At 38.7% G+C, this 27,951-nt stretch overlaps 1 long non-coding RNA gene across 1 annotated transcript; it reads right to left on the bottom strand.

Annotated features, from left to right (window-relative positions):
- LOC105882792 (uncharacterized) lies at nt 1-27,951 on the bottom strand. Its single transcript, XR_012921340.1, has 3 exons — nt 27,864-27,951; nt 686-984; nt 1-106 (listed from the first exon to the last, which is right to left on the bottom strand). It is a non-coding gene; the product is annotated as an uncharacterized LOC105882792 (long non-coding RNA).

Here is a 27,951-nt window from a genome sequence, read left to right as displayed (position 1 = left end):
TATTCCAGAAAAATTTGGGTACAACTCATTTCTTCCATTTTGCTATGGAAGTGGGAATGAGAAACATCGGCTGCTAATTCATGGAAACAGACAAGATGATCACAATCTGGAAAAAAAAAATTCCTTTGGTTACTACCAGCATTGACTCTTTTCTCATTAGATTAAAGCAGAATATTAAACTCTGAATAAAATCTGAATGGATTTCCTCAGAACCAAAGAGCAGTCCTTTCCCTTTGCCATTGAGAAAAGAACCTTCCTATAAAACACAAACCCCTTGGGTGCTTAAGTGATAATGTCAATTTTTATTCAATAGTATTAAAGTAGAATTCCTTTTTCTGCAGACTTCCTAAACATAAATGTGGATGCTTATCGGGGTTTGTGTGTAAGTTTTTGGGTAGAGAGTAGTTGAGGGAAGGCAGTAGGCTGACCACACTCTAGGTTCTGAGGAAATGACCCCTGAAGGGGTATCTCTGTGTTTTACTTCTTTCCCTCCTCTTCATCATTCTTCTTTCTTTCTTTCTTTTTTTTGATGTGTTTTGTAAAGTTTTCAGCCATGGTTAGTGTCAGTGTAAGTCTTTCTAGGTAACTGAAGTTCCAAACATTGCCAGATTACTAGAATTTTATTTCCTAAAATCCTCAGAAATCATCCATAATTATTTTCACCATGCCTTTCTTGTTTACTTACAAATTTCTGCCTCCTCCCAAAGGTGAATCTTAAAGCACGTGGCCAGGTTTTGCTTTTCCTTCCTTCTTCTTGTCATTTTTTTTTTAACACTCCACAGTCCCCTGAATGAAGCTACATAAAATTTCGGTGTCAACTTCCTTCTTCTAAATAGTGGAATCCTTTGGCAAAAGCGCTAAGCTGGGAATGAGATGATCTGGTTTGAATTCTGAGTTCTGCCTTTAATGAGCAGAATGACCTTGAACAAGCAGCTTAGATTCCAGGTCTTCTTCAGTTACAATTGAGAATGCTCACAACTGTTCCTGTTATGTAAGGAATCAGATAACATTATGGATTTGAATACCTTTTGTAGAATTATTAGGATTATAAAATCATAATTGATCACAGGAGATCATATCAAACCTCCATACACATTTTAGGATAAGATTTGACTTTATTAGTCTAATGCTCACACACACACACAAAATCTATTAACATGTTTTAGAGTTATAGAGGATAAATATTAACAGGATATAGAGCAAATCAAGCAAGCAAAAAGAAGATTTTCAATTCTCTCTCTTTTCCTATTTCCTACATAATATTCTGAATGTCCGGACAACTGCATAGATTTTCCTTTTATTCCTTCCATTAATCCAGTGTTGAAGTTCCCACAATTTAGCATGAATAAAAATGATGTTGTATATACAAAAATATGTATACTCTATTTTATGGATAATTTGAAGGATTTTCAAGAGTAATTTGACTACGTAATTTTTACCTCCCATGCTGAATTTAGAACGTAACTCCACAGAAGATTTGACTTCCCTGCGTTCCCATCAAACCTGTGCTTAAAAAGGTGACAAAAAGGAGAACTTTTATATCATGCAGGAAAATTGCTTGAAGAGAGCAAATACATTTTTTAAAACCTAGGCCAGCAAAACCTAGGTGGTTTTGCAAGGCTGATACATTCAGGCAAGGAATGGAACGCATTATTGTCACTTACATTTGCTTTTTCTGAGAATAGAGGTGTAGTTTTTAGGACCCCGGAGAGAATCAGTTTTGCATAAGTAGTGAATTTCTATATCTAATACCTGCGTTTTAACCACACATCCTAACTATGCTTTCTAGGTTGGCTCTCAGAGCATAAAAGCCTAAGCCTGCCGCCAAAGGCCAAACGTGCATTCTCCAATCAGAAACAAAAAACTCCATTTTTAATTCTTTCGTTTGTTAACAGCCCAGCAGGCTTTCTTTGTTTTGTGAAAGTGGGTAGTTCACTTTTCTGGAGCTTGGAAATTATGCCACCCATTTATGTGCTCTCAAAGCAGGTTTTGAAATGGGTAAGAAAAGACAAGGCATGGCTATTTTGGTAGAAAATTGAGAGTACTCCAGTGGAGGGGAATAAAGGAACGAAGCTGTTAAATGCGGTGTCTGTATGGGGAGGTAGCCCCATCCTAAATCCAGGAGCGTTTGTAGTCGGATTTCCTCTTGGTGACCCCATTTGTCTTTACCGAGAAGTCCCACACGAACTTAATTCGTAGGGAACAAGGTCAAGCCTCTGCCACCTACCGATCAGATTGTCACTTTTTGCATGTGTGTCCTAAAATAGCGAATTTAGGAAAGTAATTGTTAGAATTAATCTTGAGAGAGAGGAGAGAGAAAGAAAGGGGGGAGGGGGGAGGGGGAGAGAAACAAAACATATACCTTATAAATGATCAAGTTTTTACTTCCAAAGTTCCTGACTATCTTTTTATGACATTATGTCACTTTACACAAAAGGTATGTGAGTCTCGTTCTTGCTTCACTTAATAGCATTGAAAATACTTATTTCTGGCCACAGAGATGCAATCTTTCAACCTAAATCAGAATGTTCATTTGAGGGAAAACTGTCCTACATAGAAAAATCAGATGTTTCTTGAAGTAGCCCAGAGACGGAGTCCATATGCTGTAGCGAGAGTTCCATACTTAGGGGTCTTTGAATGCTGCAATTCTGAGTTCCCGCGGACCAAGACGATCAGCTCTGGGGAAAAAAGGTAGTAGTAGCCTTGTGCCACACAACTTTGGGTGACCAATTCTGAGAACCTCAGTCTAACAGCTTGCAGAATTTGGGAAGAAAATCCCCAGAGCGAGATCTGAAGGTTGTAAATGGAAAGGGTTAAGAACAGATAATTTCTGGATTCTTGCTGTGATCTTTGTCATAGCAAGCCCGAACACACTGGAGCTTCAGGGCTCTGCTAGAGGGATAAAAATAAACTGTTTAACCTTTTAAATGCTGGTAATTTGGAGAAGTTTGCCATTTTTAGTTCTAACACATGAGCTTCTGAAAAGCTAGAAGGATAGAAATGGCTAACTAACTAAATTTGGAACCTTAAAAAGGTCAGAGTAAATCTGGTGCAATCCTGTCTTTTTTTTTTTTTTTTTCCTTCCACAGAACGCATGTTACATTCTTTAAAATTGTGAAAAAGATTGTAAAAAGGACAAGTGATGACAAAACTTGAACTGTGAAATATTGTTATAGGCGGAGATAAAAAGAGAATAAAATGTCTCAGGCTGATGATTTTAGTAGAACTTGAAATTGGACTTTCGTAATACCCTGTTTCTAGCTGGGGATGGTTGTTGGAATAGGCAGCAGGAGTTTCTTAGCATTTTTTATGATTTTTCCCATTTTCTAATAATCACGGAATCATGAATGTTATAAACTTTCAGGCCTCCTTCTATTTAGCAAAAATTAGGTTCCCCTCCCTCGCCCCGACCTGGGTGACTAGTGATATTTCTAAGCATGTTGTCTTTTCTCCTGGAGTCTTTCTTTGTGGAAAAAATTGCCTTAAAGCTATGGGCACCAAAGGAATATGCTCACTACAGCGCAAACTCACCAAGAAGCGGGGCCTGCTTTTTGTGTCCGATACTTGCTTTTGTTTGGAGTACATGAAAAGAGCAGAAAATATGATTTCTTTCCTTAAGGATTTATGTATAATTTAATTAGGCAGATGAAACATTAAAGAGATGAACTGACTGCAGAATCTCCTCCTGGAAACATGAATAGGGACGCATTTGTTAAAAGGATGCATGGGGAAGGAAGGCTCACATTTGGGGTTCTGTGCTCTGATAGACAGAAGGCATCAGCCTCGTCTCTGACCGAATCCCGCCACGCGCTGCTCCGTGCACAGATCGCTTTCGTTTCCCTGAATATGCTCGCCCGTCTCTCACGTTGTGCTGGTGCTCATGTTGTCACAGTTGCTTCGAATGCTTCCCCTCACATTCTGCCTGTTGAAACTCTACTCCTCAGGCATTTCATTCTGTATGTCTACGCCGGAGCTGATCTTAGTCCAACTTGTGTTGTCGTCACTTGCATATGTGTCTTTCTTTCACACCACACTCTGAGTCTCTGGAAGGTAGGATTGTTCTTTTATTTAACTTCGTATCTCAGGCACTTAGTAGGGTTTTCGATGTACATTTGTTATAACAAAGGAGAGTGAATTATTCATGAAGGAGGGGAGCAATGTCTCCGAAATGATTCTGAGGGTAGAAGCGTGAGAAACTGGGGATCCGTGGATGGGAAAATTGAAGAGCAGGTCATGAGTTCAGTGTAAATTCCAGTATAGGAGAAGGTTTTGCAGTGCAGGGGTCTGTCCTGTGAGAAACTGTACACAAAGCACTCAGTCAAATTGAGATGTGGGCTGAGACACAATGTAGGTGCTAATGATTAGGGAATATGATGCTGGATTTTGATGGGACCTTCAAGGTTTTCACTTTAAGAAAAATGCTGTTCTCTTATTTGTGAGTCCATGATTCCAGACATAAATGGAATACCATTATGCTATTTCTTTTAAACAGTTTTCCTGGTCTATGGTGATGGTATTTTAAATGAAATTGCTGAGTGATATGAAAGTTAGCTATTTTTCCTCATGAGACTTTTTAGCAGAGGTAAACATGGAGGAACAAGAGGAAACAAAGAGAAGCAAAGGGACTGGTTCACCAGGAGCATGAAATCGAAGTATTGGCACATGTCTGGTTGTTTCCCAAAGAATTCCTTTCTTGTTCTCTCTACTTTATCCCTTTTCGTGTTCAATTACAGCTGCTTTCATTAGGCACTAATGGCCCAATGAGGGAACTGAAGGAGCTGCCAAAACTTAGCCATAAATAACTTTCTTTTGAAGATCCTTCCTTGATGTCTCCTCATTGTTATGACAAGATAAGTGAAATTGAGTAACTGAAAACTTGCTTTCTCTGAAATAGTGAGTTCTAACAGTGTGATTTAGTAGGTTTCTTTTCCTTCTAAGAAGAAAATCCCCAACTCCTCTCTGCCATCACTTGCCTCTTCCTACATGAATCAAAGAACTGCTCTCAAAAACACTTTGTTAGAGAAATAAAATTCAGACTAGGGAAATAGACTGTTCCTCTAGAGGAGATGCTATTCTCCTTGGATAGGGGGGCATGGACTTGACCAATCTTTCTGTATTGGTTGGTCCATTCCCTGAATCTCCTTAAGCTTCAAGGGAACTAAGATAATTTTGGCTGCCTTTATGTACTTTACCTAATGAGCTGGCAAACTGATTTCATCTTAGTGGGTTTTCTTTGGACTAACTAAAAAAGGATGATTTAATTACCTTTATTCTTTTTCAAATGAGAGATCTACATGCTGATTCTTCCACATGAGTGCCTTTTAATTTTCAACACAGGTCATTCAAATTGCTTTGGTTTCTTCTGCATTTGGTGTAAAATCCACTCAGATTCACCTTTTTAAAAATATGCAATCTTTGGCAGTACTGAGTTTTTCCACATTTGAAATCAAAGTAAGAAAATGCCTTTGGGATTCCTGGCTTCAGAGAAGAACTAGGGCACATTCATAAGAGAGCCAACATTTTAGGAATGCTAATGAATTCCACTGACTAGAAATTATTTTCATGGCAGTAAATATAAGTCTCTCATACCTTATTCCAAGGCTGATACCTGTTATCAATTTTGAGGGATTATTATCAAAGAAAAAGATTTATTTTGCAACAAAATTGAGTAGGGATGCAATCGAGGTGATCATATGATTCCTGGATTATAGTAAGCCATTATCTATCTCTTATAATTCTCTACAATACACACCATTGGAGACATTGTTTAACAGAACATTAACTACCGTCTTGCTACTGCCAAGTGTTCTAGATGCATCCAGGTAGTCTATAATTAATGCACCTGCAGAGCTGCACAAAGGACTTCATACGCTGTCCATTTCAGTGGCGAGCCGCTGGAATGGCACCTGCACAACAGGTGCAGCTCAGGACAAGCACAAAAAGGCCAAGTTCTAACTAGAAAGCTTAATCCCTTTCAGCATGGACTGACTAGCTTGAGGTTTCTTTAGAAACAGCAGTATTTTATTCTATGAAAGAGGCAGAGTAGGATGTGGTGAGGGTTGAAAAGAGGATAGAGAACCTGGTGCCTAAGTACTGATTATATTAGTTGGAGGATTAATAGTATGTGTGAGGGGCCTGAGACAAGGGGATCAGGAAACAGTTAAGGGCACCAAGCCTGGGGTGCCAGAGAAGTTTCCAGAAATGATAACCTGCCTATCTGAATTGTGCCATCTATATTCAGATTGACCACAGACATGAATTTTCAATGACCAGCAAGGGAATTGTAAAAAAACCCCAAAAAACCAAAAAAAAAAAAAAAACAAAAAACCAAAACAAACAAACAAAAAAACCCAACAGTCCTTAAAGATGATATAAGTTTTAATTTTTGTGTCTAGTGCTTTGGTTAGTAGGCTGCTAATACAGCTCTTTGTGAATTATTTTAAGAGCATTCATTTGAGAAACTCAACGTAATTTTGCAACTCTTTGTCAGTCTTCATTTATATGACATCCATAATGAGTAGGACCCTTCAAATACATTTCCCTTGTTTGACACTTGCATGAACCCTGAATAGTAGTCTTAGATTGTGTAAATAATTTTCCCAGGGCATGCCACTGGGCAAAGAGAGTCAGCATTCTAACGTAGGTCTGTGTGACTCCAAAGCCAGTGCTCTCCAGCCACAATTTGTGTCTCCCCCCCATTTGTTTCCTAGGTTCTGGCCACATGACCTCACTTTCCTTCAATGCACTTCCAAGCTCACCCTCCATCAGGCTGGTGTATTAATATTTTCTTCTGTTTCTTCTTCCGGTACTTTCCCCAGTCCTTTGTATGCTTAGATTTTTCACTCATTCAGATTTCAGCTTTCTCTAGACTGCCTTTTTAAAAGTCTGCTTCACTGGTGACCAAATCCTCCTGTTTTATTATCCTTCGTTACACTTACGAAGAATCTGAGATTGTTATATTTGCCTGCCTTCCTTCACAAGGACATGAGTTCTCTAAAGGCAGGGATTTTGCTTGCCTCGCTCACTGTTCCTCCCCCAGCTCAGACAGACCTTGCTATGTCATAAGCACTAAACAAGTACATGTGGAATGAATACAATATCACTCCCATTTCTGAGAGATAGCTTGACATGCAGAGTAGTCAAAACCTACTAATGAAAGGGCCAACTTGCCGTTAGCTATGGGATAGAATTTTAGTTCTGGCTTTGAAAAATAAAATAAAAGTAAAATTGGATGAGAGTGAAAAGGATGGGATAAGAAAGAATGATAAGAAATTCATAAACTAAGTAATATCAATAATATTTATATTCAACAAATGTTCATTGAGTGTCCACTAGAATAGGGATTTCGTACATCTGTTTTATACCTTCTTTTCTATAGCATAATTATTAACAATGTCCCTCTTTACCCTTAAAAGTGTTCCTGCATGGATGATAAAGCGTATTGTCTCCTTAAGCATGGGCTCAGCCCTGTTCTAGGCCATGAGGATGCTGCAGTGCACAAGAGAGTCCCTGCTATCGTGGCACTCGCTGCCTAAGCAAGGAGACATCCATCAAATTAATCATCCACCCATTGCAAGAGCCAGTAGTGAGAAGTTCTTTGCTTTTCAATTTTCAAAGCACCTTCATGTACATAATCTCATATGATCCTCCCATCAATTCCATGATGGAGAATACTTATAATTGGCTTGTAAAGAAAGAGAAAACTGTGGCTGAGAAGTTAAGTGACTCGGTCAAGGCTAATTAGCAGCAGAGCCAGGACAGGAACTCAATAGGAAAATGCCTGCTTTCTAGAGAGACTTTAAACTTTGTTCCAAAGAGTGAAGGAATAAGAAAAATGCTAATTTTTATCTTACCTAATGAGGCTTAGAGTCTTTCCAGACATTTTTGGAATTCCTCTCACTGATATCATCATATTGAGGCAGACTCAGTGCCACCTCTGCAGATTTTTTTCTAGTAGAAAAGGATTATTATTTTGGCAAGATTTCCTGTGTACTTATCTGCAGCAGCATTGTTTTGTCTTCTTCAAACTAAGCTCAAAACTCCACCTCTGCAGTTTGCAGTAGAAGCAGGAAGTAAATGTAGCCAAGAGCTATGATGCTGGTCTCCAAGGATGGACCCCAGGGAATCATGCTTCCCAGTGTTTACATGCTTGAGCAATCCCCTCCCCTTGAATCTGGGCTGGGCTTGTGACTTGTTTTTGACCACTAGACTGCAGTGGAAGTGATGCTACATGACCTCCTCCAAGGCTAGGTGAACCAAAACATTGCAGCATCTTCCTGGGTCTTTTGACTTGCTCACACGGTGGGAAACCCCAGGCTGTGCAAGGGATCTCACTACCTTGAGACGGTGACTCAGTGAGGAAGTCCAGGCTTCCCACACTGAGAGGCTGTGTGGGGACAGAGGGAGAGGCCAACCGGCCCCCCAGAGCCCCAGCCATCCCTGATAAGGTGTCAGACATGTGAGTGGAAAGCCAGTTAGACATCCAGCCCAGTTTTGTCTTCCTGTGACTCCATTCCTAGCTGCCATCTGATCATAACTACTTGAGAGATTCCAAGTGAGACCACTCGCTGAGCCCAGTTGTCCTGCAGAACTGAGAGAAATAATAACAAATCGTTGGTTTTAGCCAGTCAGCTTTGAGGGCTGAGTATGTGAACATCGGAATAGACTTGAGAGCCAGTGGTCTCGGGTTACGTCCTGCCACGGCTCCCTGCTAGCTTTGTGACCTCCGGCAAGTTACCTAACACTTTGTGACTTAGTTTCCTCATTTGTAAACGGGTGTCATAACCGTACCTACCGTGCGGGTTTGCTGCAGAGATTGATTTATTATATGAAAAGCAGAGTTTGGCAATAGAAAGCTTTCAATAAAGGTTAACTGTTATGTAATAACTATGTTTCCGGATAGGTTTTATTAATCTATTCAAACCTGTGTTTTTCTTAAATGGTTCGGGGATAGTGAAAGACACTAAGAATCACATTTGCATACTTCTGAGTCACTTGGGAACAAAAACCAAGTCATGTACTGAATTCTGGGGCAACAAAAATTCAAAACCACATTAGGAAGAGAATTCCGAGTCCAGCAACTCCTCCTGGGAGATCCCTCATCTGCAAAATACTGATAATAATAATACTACACAAGGTTACTGTGGCGATTGAATGAATTAATCAATGCAAAAACCTCGAAACAGTGCCTGGCCCATAGTATGAACTCTGTATATTTCATCTATTAATACCATACTATTATTATCCTCTATCTCACACTTCTCTTCCCAAGAACCACCTCAGGATTTTCCCACCATTCATTAGAGACCAAATGGTCTTTGCAAATGCTCAGGCTACCGGTTCCTAGTTTTATATGGACTGCAAAGCGGCTCCTCATGCTGTTTTTAAGTTCCTTGACCTCCATAAGCTCTTTTTAGTGGTGCTCAGAAGCTGGAACGGTTGAGTTTCAGATATAGATTGGAGAGCTTCCTTACTAACTCCAATAAAATAGCTCAGAGTTTGGCTCTCACTTTTAAATACTATGCAGATGGCGCTGAACTCCAGCCAAACTGGCGGCAACTCGATTTCCTCTGGTGAGTGCTGGTGGGGTGTCTACAGGATGGCATTCATTCCATCTCTCGTCCCCTCTTTCTCCTCTCCCGCTCGCTTGCTCTCACACACGCACTCACATGCTGTATTTTTCCTTCTAGCCTGAGTATTTTTTATAATGACACGACCAGCAATAATTAATAAAATCATTGGTTTCCTGCCTGAACTCGTACTTATGTTAGCTATCTCCTCGTGTGGAAATTTTCCCTTCAGCGCCAGATCAATAGCGTCCCCTTTGTGATTCCCCACTGCCAGGAGAGAAAATGTTCGCAAAAGGAGATCTAAGGAGCTTCCTACCGATTTAGAAGAGACAGAAGAAAGGACACTCCGTGCCAGCTGTGAAAGAAGCTCTTATATGCTGATAGGAATGTTATGAAATATCTGTAAATTTGGAGCGTGTTTTCATGAGCTGCAAAACCTAACTGCATGGAGTGGATTTTTGAACACTCTTAAAATAAACATAAACTAAGCTTTGATAAAGGGCCCCCCCCCTCTTTTTTTGGTTTGATTTACTGTTATCCTATAACAGTGTAATATTTTTGCATGCAGAAATGGGTAGGCTCAGGAAAACATTAATCAAATAAAGTGTAAGTATGACACAGGAACATTAGATGTAGGAAAGGACTGCAAGGGAAAATTCTGGCACCCGTGCTAGATAATGAACATGTTGGTCCTTGTATCCAACCCCCCAAAATGAAACCCTGTCTAGTTACCCACATTCTTTTGGGTGAGTGGATTGATTTTTAAGTTGACATGGGAAATTGGGTAGACTTTGGTCTCGTTCTGCTTGTGGAACCAGAGAATGTCAGACTGAAATACACCTCGAAGGACAACGTAATGTGACCTCTATCATTTGGTTTTTTAAAATTTTTTTAGTGGGTTCAGCTCTACCACTAACTGCTTTGTTACTTCAGACCAGTTACTCACATTCTCTGAAACTCAGCTTCCAGATCTGTGAAATGAGCATTATAATTCCTACCTTGTAGTGATCTTCAGTAACAAGGTACATGACATATTTAGCATTTTGCCTCACACAAAATAAGCGCTCAGTAAATAGAAGCTATGATCATATTCACCTGTAGGTGAACCAGTCCAGAATTATATTACCTTGATGGTTCTTTTTTATGTCTAAGAAAAATCTTGACGATTTAAAATTATTTATTTAACTTTGAAAGGAGGAGTTTTATCAACATAACATATGCACATTTAACAAATAGTACGTACCATTTGTTGGAGGGCATGTCTTTCAAAGCAACAGTGACAGCCACCCTGAGGCTCATTGCACAAAGGCAAAATCTATCATTTTCATTTTTAAATTTTCTACAGAGTATCTTCCTATCTCTGGGTGACATTTCTTTACACTTTTTAAATTTCTAGATTCATCAATTTTATGTAGTTTCCACTGAATACCTTCTGGGAAAGTTGCTTATTTAGTTCACTGCTTCACTGCATGCTGATCTCTCTCCTCCCATTCCTATGCTCAATATTTGTTAATTATATTCTCATTATATATTGTTATATACTTATATATTTTTATTGGTTATATTTATAACTTTAAAAATGCACTTAAACTTTTATTTATTGTTTCACTAACTTTTGACAGTATTTCTTCACTCCCCAAATGAAATGATCAGAGCAATTTTGCCCGTACATGCTACATCCTATAGTTTGTCAGTTACACTTTTACTTTTACATTTCCAAGGTTGGTAACATTTACAGTTTATCTTGTAATCATAGTCGGGAATTCCAGACTTTTTTGTGTTAGCCTAAAATTTTAAAATCAATAATTGAATATAGATACATATGCATAAAATAATTATATTTGTATATTTATATAAAATATGTTATAGCAACTTAGTAAATATTGTTTCCTCTTGGGTGAGGTTGCTAAGGTTACATTTACTTCTCTTCAGGTCTAGTGTTGCAAGTGAGTAAATGGAGAATGTTGTTAGCATTGAGATCAAGTGGATTTTCTTTTCTTATACTCTGTTAATGTCCACCTTTTATGATAATTTGTTTAATATTTAGTTTGAGAGTCTCTAGTAAAACTTTCTGACTTTCAACAAAGTTTCGATTTACCTTTTTTGCATAATTTACTTTTACTGAATCCTAAAGGATATCCATGCTCTTATTTTTATCCTAGAGCGACTCTTTTATTTTATGGACCTACCTACCTTTTCTCCTCCTACTCTCCTCTGGCCAAATTCCTCTCTAGGTGCAGCTCTATTGCCATCAGGACTTGGCTACTCTCCTGGGCTGGATCTATAGTTGACTTGTTTATACTGGAGTTTATCTTCAGCTTACTTTCTAAGAAAGATGAGAGGGCTTATATTTTCTAAGCCTGTGCATATACGTAAATGTCTATCATTTCCCCCTTATACTTGATTGATAGTTTAGCTGGGTATGGACTTCTAGGCTGGAAATAATTCTCCTTTGAAAGCTTAACGACAGTGCTCCATTGCCCTCTAGCCTCTAATGCTGTTGATGGAAACTCTAATGCTTTTCTGATTTTTCTTCCTATGTATTAATAGTTAATTATTGTCTCTGAAAGCTTTTAGGACTGTGTCTTTTTTTCATTTGAGTGTTCAAATTTCTCAAAAATGTGTTTAGATTCGGGGCCTTTTGTCATTCCATGTGCTGGACTCTGAGTATGCAAACTCAAACTGCAGACTTATGACTATATTTATTCTGGGAAAGTCTCTTCTATTAGTTCCTTGATAATTTTTCCCTCTACTTTCTGCATTCTTTCTCTGTAGGCTGCCTATTGCAACTACTGAACTGGAGATATATATGTACATATATAAAATTTTCTCACTAAGTTTTTCCCTCTGTTTCTTTGCTTTACATTCTGTCATATTTTCTTGACTTCATTATTTAGTTTCCTTACTGATTCTTTAAATTTTTCCAGTTCGTTTTCATTTTTGCGAGCTCTGTCTTGGTCTCTGATTGAGCCTTTTCCATTGCAAATAATTCTTGTTTCATAGATGTAACATCTGTTCAAATCTCCTTGAATATTTATTTGATTTTATAAGTTTTCTTCTATTCCCTGAACTATCTTTGTTCAGCTTAGTCTTTTTCTTCCATGCTACTGATTCTTCTCATATGTCTCATTTTGCCTACTTATATTTTAAAAATAAAGACTATATATAGAGTGGTGTGGCTTCCTTCTAATGTTATATATAAGATAATTTTCCTATTATGTCTCTCTAATAACTGCCAATTCAATGTGAAGTGCAATGGGGTGAGATGTGTCCTTTAGATTATAGTATTCCCCAAATATTTTGGCACCAGAGAACAGTTTCATGGAAGACAATTTTTCCACACACCGGGGTGGGAAAGGGTTTGATTTCTGGATGATTCAAGTGCATTGCATTCATTGTGCAGTCAGACCTCTCTGCTAATGATAATCTGTTTTTGCAGCCGCTCCCCAGTGCTAGCGTCACCCCCTCAGCTCCTCCTCAGATCATCAGGCATTAGATTCTCATAAGGAGCATGCAACCTACATCCCTTGCATGCACAGTTTACAGTAGGGTTCACGCTCCTATGAGAATCCAATGCCACTGCTGGTCTGACAGGAGGCGGAGCTTATGTGATGATGCAAGCAATTGGGAGTGGCTGTAAATACAGAGGAAGCTTCCCTGGCTCACCTCCTACTGTGTGTGGTCTGGTCCTACCAGTCCATATTCCTGCAGCTTTAGAAGGCTTCACTTTAGTGTTGAGTGTGTAAAATCCTTATTAGCAAGTTAAGGGCTCTCCAAATTCCAGAAGAAGAGCAATTACTCTGGGGACCAATATTGTCACTAGAAACTTCAGCTTTCTTACAACATCCTCTGCCACTTATTTACAGAATCCCTTATCCTCCCCCCTGGCCACGCTATTTTTTTTGCCTAGGAATAAATGCTGGCTGCTAGATGCATAAGGAGACATTCAATGAATTCTCTGTTTTCAGCCTCATTTATAACTTGTTCCCTCCATAGGATCTTTCGGTTCTGCACCTAGAGTCCATCTAGTGTTCCAGTGGGCAGATCAGCACCCACTTTCTCTGCAGCTCCAAAGATAGCATACTCCTGGCTGTAGTCTTTCTCCATTGTCTCATTTCTTTTTAAACGTCTATATTATACTACAGTGTTTTCTCAGGGAGTATGGTTGGCCACAGTGGGTGCCCAATTTACCTCCTCAAACTAGAATTATATTTAGAAGTTTAAAGTTTTAAACTTTAAAACTTATCCAGTTTTTAAAGGATAGTCAAAACTTAGTACTTAAATTATAAATTTTTTACCAGGTTAAATAACTCTGATTTCTTTACCTTTTATTTACGAGACATATGATCAAAATACTTTTTTCCTCTTTACTTTCCCCATCTTTTTAAAGCATTATTTTAAAATTACAATGTACCAATATGGATCTATAAAACAAACATAAATCTTTATGGAAAAAATATTGATTAGATCATCAAGCTTTATATATTATTAATTAAGGATATATCTACACTTACCTAAATCTATATCTAAATAGTTTTTTCACAAGAATTCTCACATAAGACTTGTAATGCTTGACAAAATTACCATCAAGCAGTAAAGTCATAATGGTAGATTGTATTGAATTTGAAATTGCATAAATACTAAAGGAAAAACCCCAGCTCCATTGCCAAGTCTATATATCTGAGTCAGGTGAAATACCTGTTAAATAGATATTCAAATGAATGAATATAAAAAGCAATATAAATTTGTCATCTCTCACTCATTGTTCCAATTGCCGATAGAAGCAAATTTTAAAACTGACTTACGACATAGTTAGAAGATTTAAGTATTATTTGGAAATCTCAGTATTTTGTAAGAGAAACTTTTATGTGACATCTGAGTTAAATGTTTCTAGCAAAAGAGGTTCTGAAAAACATCTGGCCAAACTTACTTCTTCATGACAAAGGGACCTGCAAAGAAAAATGACATATGCTATTAAAAGATTTTTAATTCACATGATACTATTTTCTCTTATTCTTTAGATTTTTAAGAATAAGAGTGGGTTATTGAAACTCCTTAAACCTGGACTGTTTGGTGACTCGATTTTCCATAGAAAAAGTTTCCAAGATTGAATTTTCTGAAAATGGCACCTAAGATTATCTGGATGTAGTTCATGTTGTTCATTTTACAGATAGCCAAGGGAGAGATTATGTGAAAGTTATTGCCCCTCAGTTATACAATAATTCAGCAGGAGTAGAAATCTGTTATTTAGGAAATAATTTTAGTTTGCCGCTGAGGTTACAGAGCAATAAATGGCTCCTTTCTGGATCCTTAAAGTTTACCCAGCACATTTATGTGGCCATTTTTTTTGCCCTGTGTACTTATGTATGAGTTAAATCATCATGACTGTATCACATTTACATTACGCCTCTTTTCTTATTTCCCTATCTTTTAAAAGTACTCTTTCTTTCTCTCTTTTACGATCTGTGTTTTTGCTTTCATTTCTTTTCTCTTCCTTCAGCTGCTACTCTGCTGAAGACAGTTCAAACATTTCTGTGTAAGTTTCTTTCAGTAAAAAAGGAAAAAAAATAATTCAGGCTTAAATATTTGCTTTTATTTAAAATTAAAAAAAATCTCCTTTTTCAATTAGTAGTCTGTAAGTGATAAAGTACTATGGGAATGTTGCATGTTATTATTATTATTATTTAACTAGGGTTTAGATGACATAGTCCAGTTAAAATTTGTGTAAGAAACATTTTAAACTTTAAAGCCACAAATGTCTTTCTCTTACAAAGGTGCCCATATCTGAGCATTCCAAATACAACTTATGTATAAGAGGGTAGAGAAAAAAACGGTGGTAAATGCAAACAGTAAAAAAAAACGGACAAACAAAAATAGAACCTGAGCAAATGAGAAGATAGCCTTTATGGACAACACCCATGGGCAAACAGTGCCCAATTCTGTTATGTGAAGCAGCCCTATCACAATGTTGGGGGAACACCCCAGACAGCGGGGAGCAGCTTGGTGTAGGAGGAAGAGCAGAGATCTAGCCCGGAGTTGGGTCCCCTGCCCACCACTTCCCCTAAGGTCATGGCCAAATAACTCAAAGGGACCAAACCTGTTTCCTCCTCTGAAAAATGCCTTGACTGTCCAAACAGGTTTGTGTTTATCAAATGAGAAAACACTTGAGAAATTGTTTTAATAACTATTAATGACACAATACACGCAAAGTGATAGTAGAATATCATCTATTTAACTATTATAATGGGGCTAGAGAAGAAGGTGAAGGGAAGTGTAGCAAATAATGGATGAAATTAGAGAAATTTTATGAAATTTCTATAATTTAGAAATTTATTATGAAATTTAAAACATATTTTAAATTAAAGTGATTTTTTAAATTAATTTTGGCTTATAGATGAACAGATGAGGGCTTAGTTTTGTTGTTTTAGAAACAGCAGAGTAGTATAGCTCATTACAGATTTTGATTTATAGTTTGATAAATATTCTTGAGCAAAATGACTTTTTGCTTTTTTATTGCATAGAGATAGAACTGTCTGGTGATATTTTCATACCTTTCTACCAAAAACCTAAACAGTTAGACTGACATGGTAAGTAGAAATGAGATTACTACGGTACTTTTTGTTGTTGTTGTTGTTGTTGTTGTTGTTGTTGTTTTGTAGAGATGGGGGTCTCGTTTTTTGCTCAGGCTGGTCTTGAATTCCTGAGCTTAAGCCATCCTCCTGCCTTGGCCTCCCAGAGTGCTAGGATTACAGGTGTGAGCCACCACACCCAGCCTAGATATGGTATTTTGAATTGTAACTATTTTTTCCATTTTATTAATACTTGAGAATGTCTAACCTAAATGTCTTTCATTCGCTGTGCTGAGATAATCTAACTGCGTCCTGCATTGGTGTCTGGCTGTTGTGGCTATACTGGCATGGACATATAGAAATCCAACAAAATTTGGTGGCATGAATGATTTTGTTGCTCCATCTACAACATTTGCATCATCACACCCTTCATTCTAAGGGATTGTGCTGTGGTCCAGGACCCAAGGTAAGCTTGGCTCTACTAGAAGCAGCATCTTTCTCCATGGTTACTAGGTAGCCATGACCTGTCAAGCAAAGACTGCAGGCATAAAATATAATAAGAAAAAAGTCTAAATTTCCATTCCTAAGGCAAAATAGAGCTGGTATGCTGCACAATTCCAGATGAGTTCGCCTGGAGTTGTGGAATGCAGCGGTGCTGACTAAACACAGGGGTGTGTGTTTGAGGGCGGAGGCGGCCTTGGGAGAGGACTGGCTCTTTCTGCTCCCTCTGCCGCATGGCCCATTTCTCCTGCGCAGCTCTGTGCCATGTGGACCACATTTGTTGACATGGCTGGCCAGATGTCCGCCATTGAAAGCATGTCCAGCCATGTGGCTCATCCTCACCCACCACTTTGTTTTTGTTGCACTTTCAACCAGATTTTGTGGCTAATGATGATATAAACACTGTGGTAGGGGAGATGCCAGTGGACTACTGTGCTTTTCCCTGCGAGGATTTCAAGAAAAATTAATGTATTTCACCAAGTTTTCTATCTGGGCTGAAGCTGTGTGATATTTAGAGGTGGCTTAGAAGAGGAAGGAAGTGCAATGGAAAGTCAGGAAGGAGGACAATGGGAGACTAAGGTATGGGATTTTTTTCTTTTTTTCTTTTTTGAGACAGAGTCTCATTCTGTTGCCTGGGCTAGAGTGCCGTAGCATCAGCCTAGCTCTCAGCAACCTCGAACTCCTGGGCTCAAGCCATCCTGCTGCCTCAGCATCCTGAGTAGCTGTGACTATAGGCACGCACCACCATGCCTGGCTAATTTTTTCTATATATTTTTAGTTGGCCAATTAATTTCTTTCTATTTTTAGTAGAGACGGGGTCTCGCTCTTGCTCAAGCTGGTTTCAAACTCCTGACCTTGAGCAATCCGCCCGCCTTGGCCTCCCAGAGGCGATTTGTTAATGTTGATTCCCATGGCTCTTTTGCGGATCCTCCATTTTCCTTCCAGCCATCCTTCGCTCAGTCCCGCCACCCACAGTTACACAAACATGGGCTCACCACACATCCTAGCCTCCAAAACTCACTTGCACGTTACGTTCACTTTGTAGGCTATAACTCCCTCTCGAAAACCAACTGTGTTTTTATATGACCTAACTCTGCACTACACACATTGTTCAACATATATTTACACAAAGAGGCTATCCCAGAATGGAAGCCTAGTTAGTGCATGTGTAACTGGTATCATTTTTAGTAACTTAATAGAAGGCTGAACAAAGAATCAGTGCTCAGTAAATACTTGTTGAATTGAATCGACAGCAGCTCAGAGCCTAAGGACAGACACATGGAGGATGGATAGACCAGTCTGGGAAGTGAAGAAATTGGCAGGATGTGAGCAAAGGCATGGTCACACCTTAAGAGAAGAATGGGAGGATGTGACACTTTGCTACTGCATCAGTTCTCTCTCCTATGTTACAAACCATGTCAAAACGTAGTAGCTTAGACAATAACCATTTTATTTGCTCACAGTTCTATACATCAGTAGCATTGGCTGAATTGAGCTGGGCAGTGTTTCTGCCACTCTCACTGGGGTCACTCTTGTGACTGTAGTCATCTGGAAGCTCCCTTGGGACTGGATAGTCTCAATGGCCTTTCTCCATGCCTAGTAGTTGCTGCTGCCTGTTGGCTAATCCATGTGTCTTTAGCAGGCTTTTTCTTTCGGTGCCTGCATTCCAAGCACACGAGCCCCAGTGCACAAAGCATTTTTAAGTCTTTGGTTCTATTGTCTGGCTAATGTCCCACTGACCAAAGCAAGACCCATGGCCAAGCTCAGAATCAGTGTGGGACGGGATGATACACGAATCTTGACAAAGGAGGCATGATTCAGTAAGGCGTATCACTACACCAGTCTTCCACAGCTGTTATGTTGTATGATAACAGTTGTGTTTGTTGTTGCTTCTAGCTCTCAGACACTTGCTAGGACTCAGAATTAGTACAGCCAAAATTCTAATTATCCCTTCCATACTAGCCCCTCTCAAACTATCTTTCCAGTAGTGCTCCTGAAAGTTCAATCTCACCAGCCATAAATTTACATAGGACCCTGGAATAAGTGGCAGCTCTCCTCCACTATGTATATTTTATTAAATGGCACCAGAATGCACAAGTATGTGCTACATTCTCATGCATTCTAGGTAGGGAAAATACAGTGGTGGCACTGTTTAAAAGATTTAAATTGGCTGCCCACACTTGTTGGTACACATTTTTCCAAGCATATACTGAGATGACAACCACAAACACAAATTTGGGTTCCTGGCCTTTTAAATTTTCAAATTGGCCTTTTAATTGTTGATTGCATAATTATGGTACTTTATCACCTAATCTGTCCAAATACCTACCACACTTTTTGGCATTCTGTATATTTTTGCTTAGCAACCAATCAAACATGGATTGAAATCCAAGAGAGAACTATTGAACAATGGGTCCATAAAACCAACCACTGGAGGGAGTAAAAAGAGTCTTACAGAAACAAGTTCAATTGCTTTTCATTACATGACACTGGGTAGCCAAACGCTTGGGCAGAAAATTAATCTTGCTTAAACCAGCCACAATTACACTTCTCAGATAGGAAGGCAATCTTCCAATTTGTGTTAAGCTACTATTGTAAAATAATTTTATAATTTGCCAAGTTTTTAAGTGACATGAAAAGACAGAACTGCAAAGATCGTTTAGAGTTCAGTTCCCTAACCACTTTCCAATAAGTTATCTGTGAGGCTGTTGAGTCCATGGTAGCATGGACTGGATGGACTGGGAATACATACATGTGAAAATTATTCATCGTCTTCCAAAACTTACCTCTTTTTAAAAACAGGACTATGACTGTGGATCATCATGGTTGTGTTGCTTTCTCCCCTTTTATTTTTTTCCTTGGCAAATATTATTCACTGACAGCTCAGTCTTAGAGGCTATGAATAGTCAGCTCCATATGCATGCAGGGTTCTTCCTAAACCAACTTATTAGTTGTGCCAGATGTTATTATGCTTCTTGAAATGTAAGCTTAAAAAGTGATCTTAGTGTAAGTTAATAGCCAATTCAGTGAGCAGGTGTTTCATTGGTATGAAGGCATGAGTATATTTAACATACGGGAAGAATATGAATACCTGTGGCCAGAGTGCAGATGTGATAGATTGTGAAAACAGCCCCAATTCTCCACCCTTTGGTATTTCAGACGTTTTGCAACGTGACTTTGCAGTTGCTGCCATCAAGAGGTAGAACCTCTTCCCCGCCCTTTAAATCTAGACTGGCCTGGTGACTCGCTTTGGCAATAGCGGATGTACCTCTATGCCAGTATCGAGCCTGGGTGTGAATGGGCCTTGCTCACATCCTCTTACTATTGGCTGCCACTGCTCTATGGGAAGCAGCGTGGGCTAGCCTGCGGAGCGAGGATAAACCACATGAGACCGAATTGAGCCATCCATCCCAGCCAATTCGTTGAACTGCCCTGAACCAGTCTGTCCTTAGCTGACCTGTCAACTCTAGGCTCATAAGCAAACCCAGGAAAAATCATCCAAGCCTGGCCGGGGTGCTTATCAGAAGCACCTGGTCAACCCATAGACTTACGGGAAATAATGAATGATTTGAGGAGTTACATAGCAGGAGCTAACTGATAATACCCTCCTTCCTCCCTGCTGATCCGAGAAACACTTTCTTCAGGGCCTTTTATAAAAGGTCAGCCTAAGAGTGCAGGCAGCATAGCTCGCCCTACACCCACTGGTGGTTATCTTTCCTTTGCAAATACAATTAGTGTTGGATTGCCCATATAAAATCTAAGTTTCTGAGGGCAAAACACTGAATTTTCCCCTTTAAATCTTATATAGATCTTAGCAAAATATCTTTAAAGTACTGGGGTTGTGATAAATATTTGTTGACTCATTATTAATTATGTTTTATTCATCTGAACATCTGTACACTTAGCAACATTATTGTTTACCTCTGCATAATAGGTGTTTGTCTGCCATTTAGGTAAAATCTGTCGATCTAAAAACAAATCTGACAAGCCGGACTGCAGTTCGTCTGAGCCAGTTACCCAGAAAAAAAAAATGTGAAATGGGTTTGATAAAACATTGTTTTTCCCCTCTCCCTCCAGACTTGTCCCAACTGGGATCTTCTGGATGATTTGACCAAACCAATGTAAGGCAAAGTTTCCTTCTGGTCAGAGGTGCCATCGGTAATTGGCTGGGACAGGGAAGGGTTAATTCCTGGGCGAGTGCTGGTTCCGGCAGCTCTGGGTGCCATAGTCAATCACGGTGAAGTCATTGCATCCTACACACTGCCAGCCTCCTCTGGTAACTGATGAGGCACTTTTGGGAATAGCATTCTCATTTCCAGACATCGCCTATTTTATCATTTGCAATTGTAGGATATTTTTGACATCCTTGTTTCTTTATGTAAGATCGCAGTGACTTTGTATCAGTAAATTTGTCAGTGCACACTGGTCTGCTGTGACAGGAAAAGCACTAAATGGATGCGATTCAGTTTTAAATGCAATTAATAAATTACTGGGGAATATTTCTATTGTGAATACACTTATGTTTTGTCAAATACTCTATTTAATCCGTGCGCTGGAAAAATAGCTAGTGTCAAGTGATTTTTTTTTAATTAGAAGTGAGAATAGGCATTGAAATTATTATTAAGTTGGTTCAGTGACAAGCATTTATTTTAAATAATGTTGCCTTCTATCTAAATTATGAATATCAAATATGCGAACACACATTAGGTATGTTTAATTATCTGTTATGCTTCCTGATTATAGCAAAGCAGAAAGGTACAGGAAACTTCCTGCCTGCCTAGTTAGATAGAATAGCCCTGAAAGGTATTTTTGTTTCTGATTTTTAGAGGAGAAACCAGAATCAGAGAAACTAAGTTATTTTCTCTAAGTCACTCGTTGAGTAAGATGTAGATACAGGATTTGAATTATGTATATAACATGTAGAAGCTCTTTGCCTTGTGCCTTCCTGCCTTCTTCCTAATTCCAGAAATCTCTGACATGATACTTTTTGCATCTGCTGTGATACCCATAGTCTGTCTGGACTTTTCACTGCAATCCCTTGACCCCATCTGCCAAACTTGAGTGCTTCAGCTGCTTGTTTTGGGAACCTTCCAGGTGTAATCTACCTTTCCTGCAATCTACTTTTTGCCCTTCAAGCTGTCCTTGCTTTGGTCAATCCTCTTCTCAACCAAATTTCAATTCAGACAATGTGGGATAAAAGGATGGATTTTTCTGGGTTATTACTGGCTTGAAAGGAACCACCTTAAATATACCTTAGTCCTTTTGTGCCGTAAGTGCCAAATCCAGGAATTCAAAAGTAGGATTTCTTCCTGATGAACACACACATATCTCATCAACTTCTCATGCATAGAGTGCCACATAATAAAAGTCACTCCTTTCTACTGCCAGATTGAATTAGAACGAGCCCTCAAAGAAGCAAAATCAGAATCAGCTTCTTTTTTCTTTCAACTCCTTTTCCAGGACTGCTATGTACAGTTGTGCAAGTTGTGCATTACCTCCAGGGGGAAATTGTTCACATTTGTAGTATCACAGATTTGGTGTAAGGATTAGCAACAATTTTGAGGCAGGTAACAGTAAAGTGTCTTGAGGAAGCTATAGTTTTTTTTTGATTTTTTTTTTTTTTTTTTTTTTTTGAGACAGAGTCTCACTTTGTTGTCCAGGCTAGAGTGAGTGCCGTGGCATCAGCCTAGCTCACAGCAACCTCAAACTCCTGGGCTCAAGCAATCCTGCTGCCTCAGCCTCCCAAGTAGCTGGGACTACAGGCATGCACCACCATGCCCGGCTAACTTTTTCTATATATGTTAGTTGACCAATTAATTTCTTCCTATTTATAGTAGAGACGGGGTCTCGCTCTTGCTCAGGCTGGTTTCGAACTCCTGACCTCAAGCAATCCGCCGGCCTCGGCCTCCCAGAGTGCTAGGATTACAGGCAGGAGCCAGCGCGCCCGGCCACTATAGTTTTTCTTAAGTCTCACAAAGGCATTGTTTGGGCCAGTGCTACCTGCTTGTTTTTAGAGCGAAGAATTATGACAATAAAGGAAAGTCTTCAGACTTACTTTTCGTTCTTTCTCCTAATAACTAGATAATTTTGGTGGGTATTAGTAATTTTTAAAATATGTATTGTGCAGTAAGGCTTTGAGAAGTAAAATATTTTTGAGTCTGGTGGACCAAGATATCCAGATTGATATACCGATGTATTATGGGGTGGGAGGCCAGGTAAATAGAGATGTAGGCATGTATTAATAAATATGTCTGGGTCTACCTAGAAGATAGCCAGGAAAACCTACATTTGAGCAACTCTTGGGATATCTAGATTCTTCTATAGGAAAAGAAAAACATGTTAAATGACAGAAATAAGTTTTGAATGTGAGAGCAAAACTGTCTGCCAAATACTTATTACTGTATTAACCTGTGTGCATGTGTCTGTGTGTGTGTGTCTTGTCTGTAAAAGATTTAATTTTAGATAAAGCCATCAGAACATTAGAAGATAAGACGATCCCCATTCTAACTTTTCCCACTTTATTCAAAGAACTGAAATAAAATTAGTGTTGCAAACCAAAGCTTTATTTTAGGGATAGCTTCTTTACATCCCATGTTAAATAGATTAAATAAAATGATCAGAAAGCTTTAAACAGTTTTTTTTTTTTTCCTTCCTTTGAGGTCAATACTAGGTTTGCCCAGTGGTCAGCTTTGCAAGCTATTTCGCTCCTATTTTAATGGGCACATAAAGATCATTACATTAAAATTAATTCCCATCAGGGTTTCCAAGTATTCTACCCCCAGTTGAGATTTTAGGAAAGCTGTGCCATTCAGAGGTTGAGAAGAAACCCAAAGAAATCATTATATCAGGTTAGAGTTAAGAGATTTTCACACAGGAAAAGTAATTGAAAAGTATATATTTTGCATAATGAAATAGATGACAAACTGGGCTAGCTGGTCTATTAATGAGCCTCCTGTAAAGCCGAAAAGCCACCAAAGCGGGGAGTGAATGCGTGAAGAGGAATCTCTGATCTCAACTTTTAACAATCAATTTTAATCAAACCATTTGAGGCATGGAGTTCTTAGGACCCTACGATGGTGAGGGCAATTTGAAAGAAGAATAAAAGAAGATGTTTTATATGAATTGCAAAGTGACATAATCAACTTGGAGTTATGATCAGGAAAACTTAGTTTTACTTTGGATTCTACAGAATCCCACGTCTATTAAGGACATGTCCACCCTGTCTATTAGAACTTCTTTAACAATAGTTTTTAGAGGTCAGGTAACACGACTTCAGGCTTTTGAATGATGTTTCAGTTGAAGATCTGAAGAAGGCAAATCCTTCTGGAAAGGTCCATCTAGTATTAACTGAAGTGGAAGGAAGTAAATTATTAAGGAAATGCAAGAATCTACTGCATATACATAGACTTTTAAGGAATATTATATTTGTACTAGGTCATCAATAATATTTCTCTGAAGATGTCCTTTTGCTGAACAAATATTTATGTAAATAGTTTCTTCGAATGTTTAAGTGCTAAAAATCTGTATTCCCCATTTATTAAAGGGTTAGCAAAAGAAAATATTATCGGTAGGTGTGTGATGTATTTTTATCTTGATTTATCCAGATTGGCTGTACAATTATCTCAAATTCCTGGAGAGGTTCCAGCTCTCCACTTCAGCTTGGATTGCACGGGTTGCCTTCTAGGAATGAACAGCTTACTAATGCAAAATGAAGTGTACCTTCAAAGAAAGAGTATATCCAAATCTAACAGCCTGAAAACTAGTCATGTAGAACGAACGATAGGATTATAGACTGTGGCAGGGAGGGTGTGTTCCTCCGTGTGAAACTCAGAATTTATAGTACAGTTGGTGGTTCTTAACCCTGGCAATGCCCGTTACAATCACCTGGGGGAACTTTAAAAAGACAACACCCCACCCCAAGAGATTTTGCTTTAATTGGCCCGAGGTGGGGGCCCAGTGCCTGTGTCTGAAACTTTCCCAGGTGATCCTAATGAGTAGCAGGTTGCGAACCACTGATTTTAATCTAAACTATCTCATTTTCGTGGATGAGTACGGAGAGCATGGGGCGAGGTCCAGAGCCCAGATTGACAAAAGAAAACATTCCTTGAAAGAATTGAAGGTTCCTGCAGCCATAACATCTCATGTCCCTGAATGTATATTGTAACTGTTAATGAGTGTGTCTAATTTCCTTTCATGTGAAAATGAGAAATAAGACCTTAATCGGACAACTTTATTTCCTTTCAACTTGCTTTTCAAAGAATTCAATGTCCCGTTAGATAGCATTGAAGAATCCGTGAAGGCAGAGGTTTCTGTTTGAGTCACTGCTGTATGCCTGGTACATCCAACAGTGCCTGGCATATAGTAGATGCTCAATAAATCTTTGGTTAATAAATGAATGAATGAATGAATGCATTGATGGCTGACCCAGGACATTATGGCTTTGAAGAGTAATCTGAAATTTAAGTAGCTTAGTGATGAATAAAACTACAAGAAAGATAGTGATAAATCATGACACAATTGACAAGTTAAAAATCAACTGATTTTCCTCTCTATATGACATCAAAGAATTAGGCATTTTGAAACTGCCACTTTAACTTTGACTGCGTTCTTTGAAAACAGATTTGTTTCTGTGACTCCTTTCTAAAACCCTTCCTTACATCCACCCCTTCGACAATTCCTGGTTCCTTAGCATGGGCCCCAGCACCCTCTCCTATTACCCTCATGACCTTTGCCATTGACCCTAGCATCTACCCACACAGGTTTCGTTGTCACCATACCGAGTTACTTGCTGTTCCGGATGGTCCAGGGCTTTGCTCATTGTGGAAGCTCCTTTCTCTGCCTTTTAAAGTTTTACCTGTCATTGAGACCCAGCCCACATTTTGCCTCTTCTCTGAAATATTTCCTCAACTTCCTTTTACAATTCTTCCCTTTACTGTCTGTGACTCAATAACATTTGGCTTATTCTTCTATAGTAAACCATGTTTATTCAGCCTTGTACAATGCACAGCAATTTATATGCTTGTCCCCCTCACTAGATCGTATAATCCTTGAAGGCAGGGACAAACCATGCCATTTATTATTAAATCTCTAGTCCCTAGAACATACAGGTTGCTTAAAAGAACTTTTGTGGAGTTAGTGAATGGTTATAATTCTGGAAGATTTAGTCATTTTATTAGTAGATATTTTTTTATTAAGGGTCCAAAAATGACCCCAGGTAGACAGTTATCCCAAATAGCAAAGGACTGACTGACTTGAGGTGATGAGTCATTATCAGGAAGGTAGGCACCTGCTATGGTATCCTGTAATTGATGTTTTAAATCTCTGGCATAACAATTACTCTCTCAAGCATTAATGGACAAAATGAAATCATAAGGTAAGAATCACCTCTGAGTTCATTTAAATGGAGAACTACCTAAATGGAGGAACAAGGAAGAAAATCATGAAGTTTTGTATTGAGAACACCTACAATATGTTTCCTTTATAAATAGAATTTAAATCTATATCTGTGATTACTACTTAGTGAATGCATCTCAAAAAAAAAAAAAAAAACACTAGGAGGCAATATATTCTCTCTTTAAGCTTTGGGAGATTGTAACTTGATCAAAGTCATATAACTACAGTGTTAGGTTGGATAGACTCAAAGGTCTGTGCTAGGTTACACCAAATCCCTGTGGTAAATGTTTGTTGTTTTTGTAGTAAATATAGGACTTATCATTGTTAGAGTATATGTCCTGTGTTTTTCTCCTTTTAGTCATGAGCTCATAAAACGAATTTAAAACATATATGGAGTTAAGATAAAATGGGGGAATAAATATTATTGTGCTGATTCACCCATATTATTCCATTGACATTCTCATCTAAACAGTAGTCTACGCTCTGATCCCCTGGGCCAAGGGTGTCTTCTGAGTCACTGGAGCTGATGAAGCTGATGGACCTACTTTAAACTCACCACTTTGAGTTTTTTCAGCACCTTGGCTAAGTGCATCCAAATAGCAGATCTATTATATTTACTCTATGCAGGTTCTTCACAGAGGAAAGAAATAGTGAGAAAGAGAGCTCTAATATGCTTATTAAATAAGAACATTCTACTCTTTCTTTTTGATTCATGTCAAGCTCTCCGTAGGATTAATTAGTTAAATATAGACACGTTAGAGTCTTTTCTGAATTTTATTCTGTCATTATATAAGTAAATTTATTACCCGCCTTCATGAATCAGTATTCTGAAACAGCTCCTGTTTGATTTGACATTTTCTGAGTCTAATGCCATCAAATTACTATTAATTCTAGACAAAGGGCACTAATTTTCCATTGTGCAAATCATAAGTAAGCCTCATGAATAGATTTTTTTTTTTAACCCTAAAAGATGGCAAACATTTTCCCTGGCATTACACCACCTGAGTCAAGTTTGATGCCAACTGGGTGCCACTTTTAGGGCATGCAACTTAGGCAGCATATAATTATCATACATACAAACACGGATTCATAGAACATATAAGAATGTGAGTAAAGATGGAGATGTTGAAAATAGAGGTGGGATGTTTGCTTGTCACAATATTCAAATTTAGTCTTCATTGAATTATCATTTTAATTAATCTTTGTTTCATGCCCAGAGGGTTCTTACATAAAATTCCAGAGCCTGGGCTGGGGATAGAGAGAAAATTGAGACCTCAGAATCCAATCCCTTCTGAGTTCATAAAAAGAATTAAAAACATATATCTACAGATGGTAAGATGTGGAAATAAATATGCAGTAGGAATTACTTCTTCAAGAGGGAGGAATGTGCCTTTTCTGCTAGTTGGGAAACGTCCAACACAGGAGAAGATAAGCAACTTTGGTTGAATTTGAAGACAGAAAGAAAGGCAGAGCCAGTCTACAGACTGGGTTATGCAACCAGCTGGCCAGAGCACCAATGTTTCAGAGGCAGTAAAAAAAAAAAAAAAAAAAAAATCAATGTACTCAATGAGACACACAGCACCCTTCAACTTGTGTTCCCAAAGACATTTCCTAAATGGAAAGAAAAAGGGGGGAATTAGTACTGTTTCTGTTAAGTGGCACATTTTTCTAGACTTGACCTAACTTTATTGAACATCTTTTGGGAAATACATGTGCAAGTTGCCTAGAGCTCACCACTGACTCCAAGACCACAAGCCACACATCATCTGAAGTCAGTGGAAAACCTGAAAAATACTTAATATATGGCACAATGCTTTTCTGGAGGACTTACCTGTCGCGCCCGCCTCGCCAGCAAGGAAGACGGGGCAACTGGAGTTCTTCTGACAGTGCTTTAATGGGGTTCCCTTTAGACTTACATG

The sequence above is a fragment of the Microcebus murinus genome, chromosome 10, assembly GCF_040939455.1.
Source record: "Microcebus murinus isolate Inina chromosome 10, M.murinus_Inina_mat1.0, whole genome shotgun sequence".
In the NCBI taxonomy this organism is placed as follows: Eukaryota; Metazoa; Chordata; class Mammalia; order Primates; family Cheirogaleidae; genus Microcebus; species Microcebus murinus.
The sequence above is the reverse complement of the archived record's forward strand: the minus strand, read 5'-3'. Positions and strand labels throughout refer to the sequence as shown.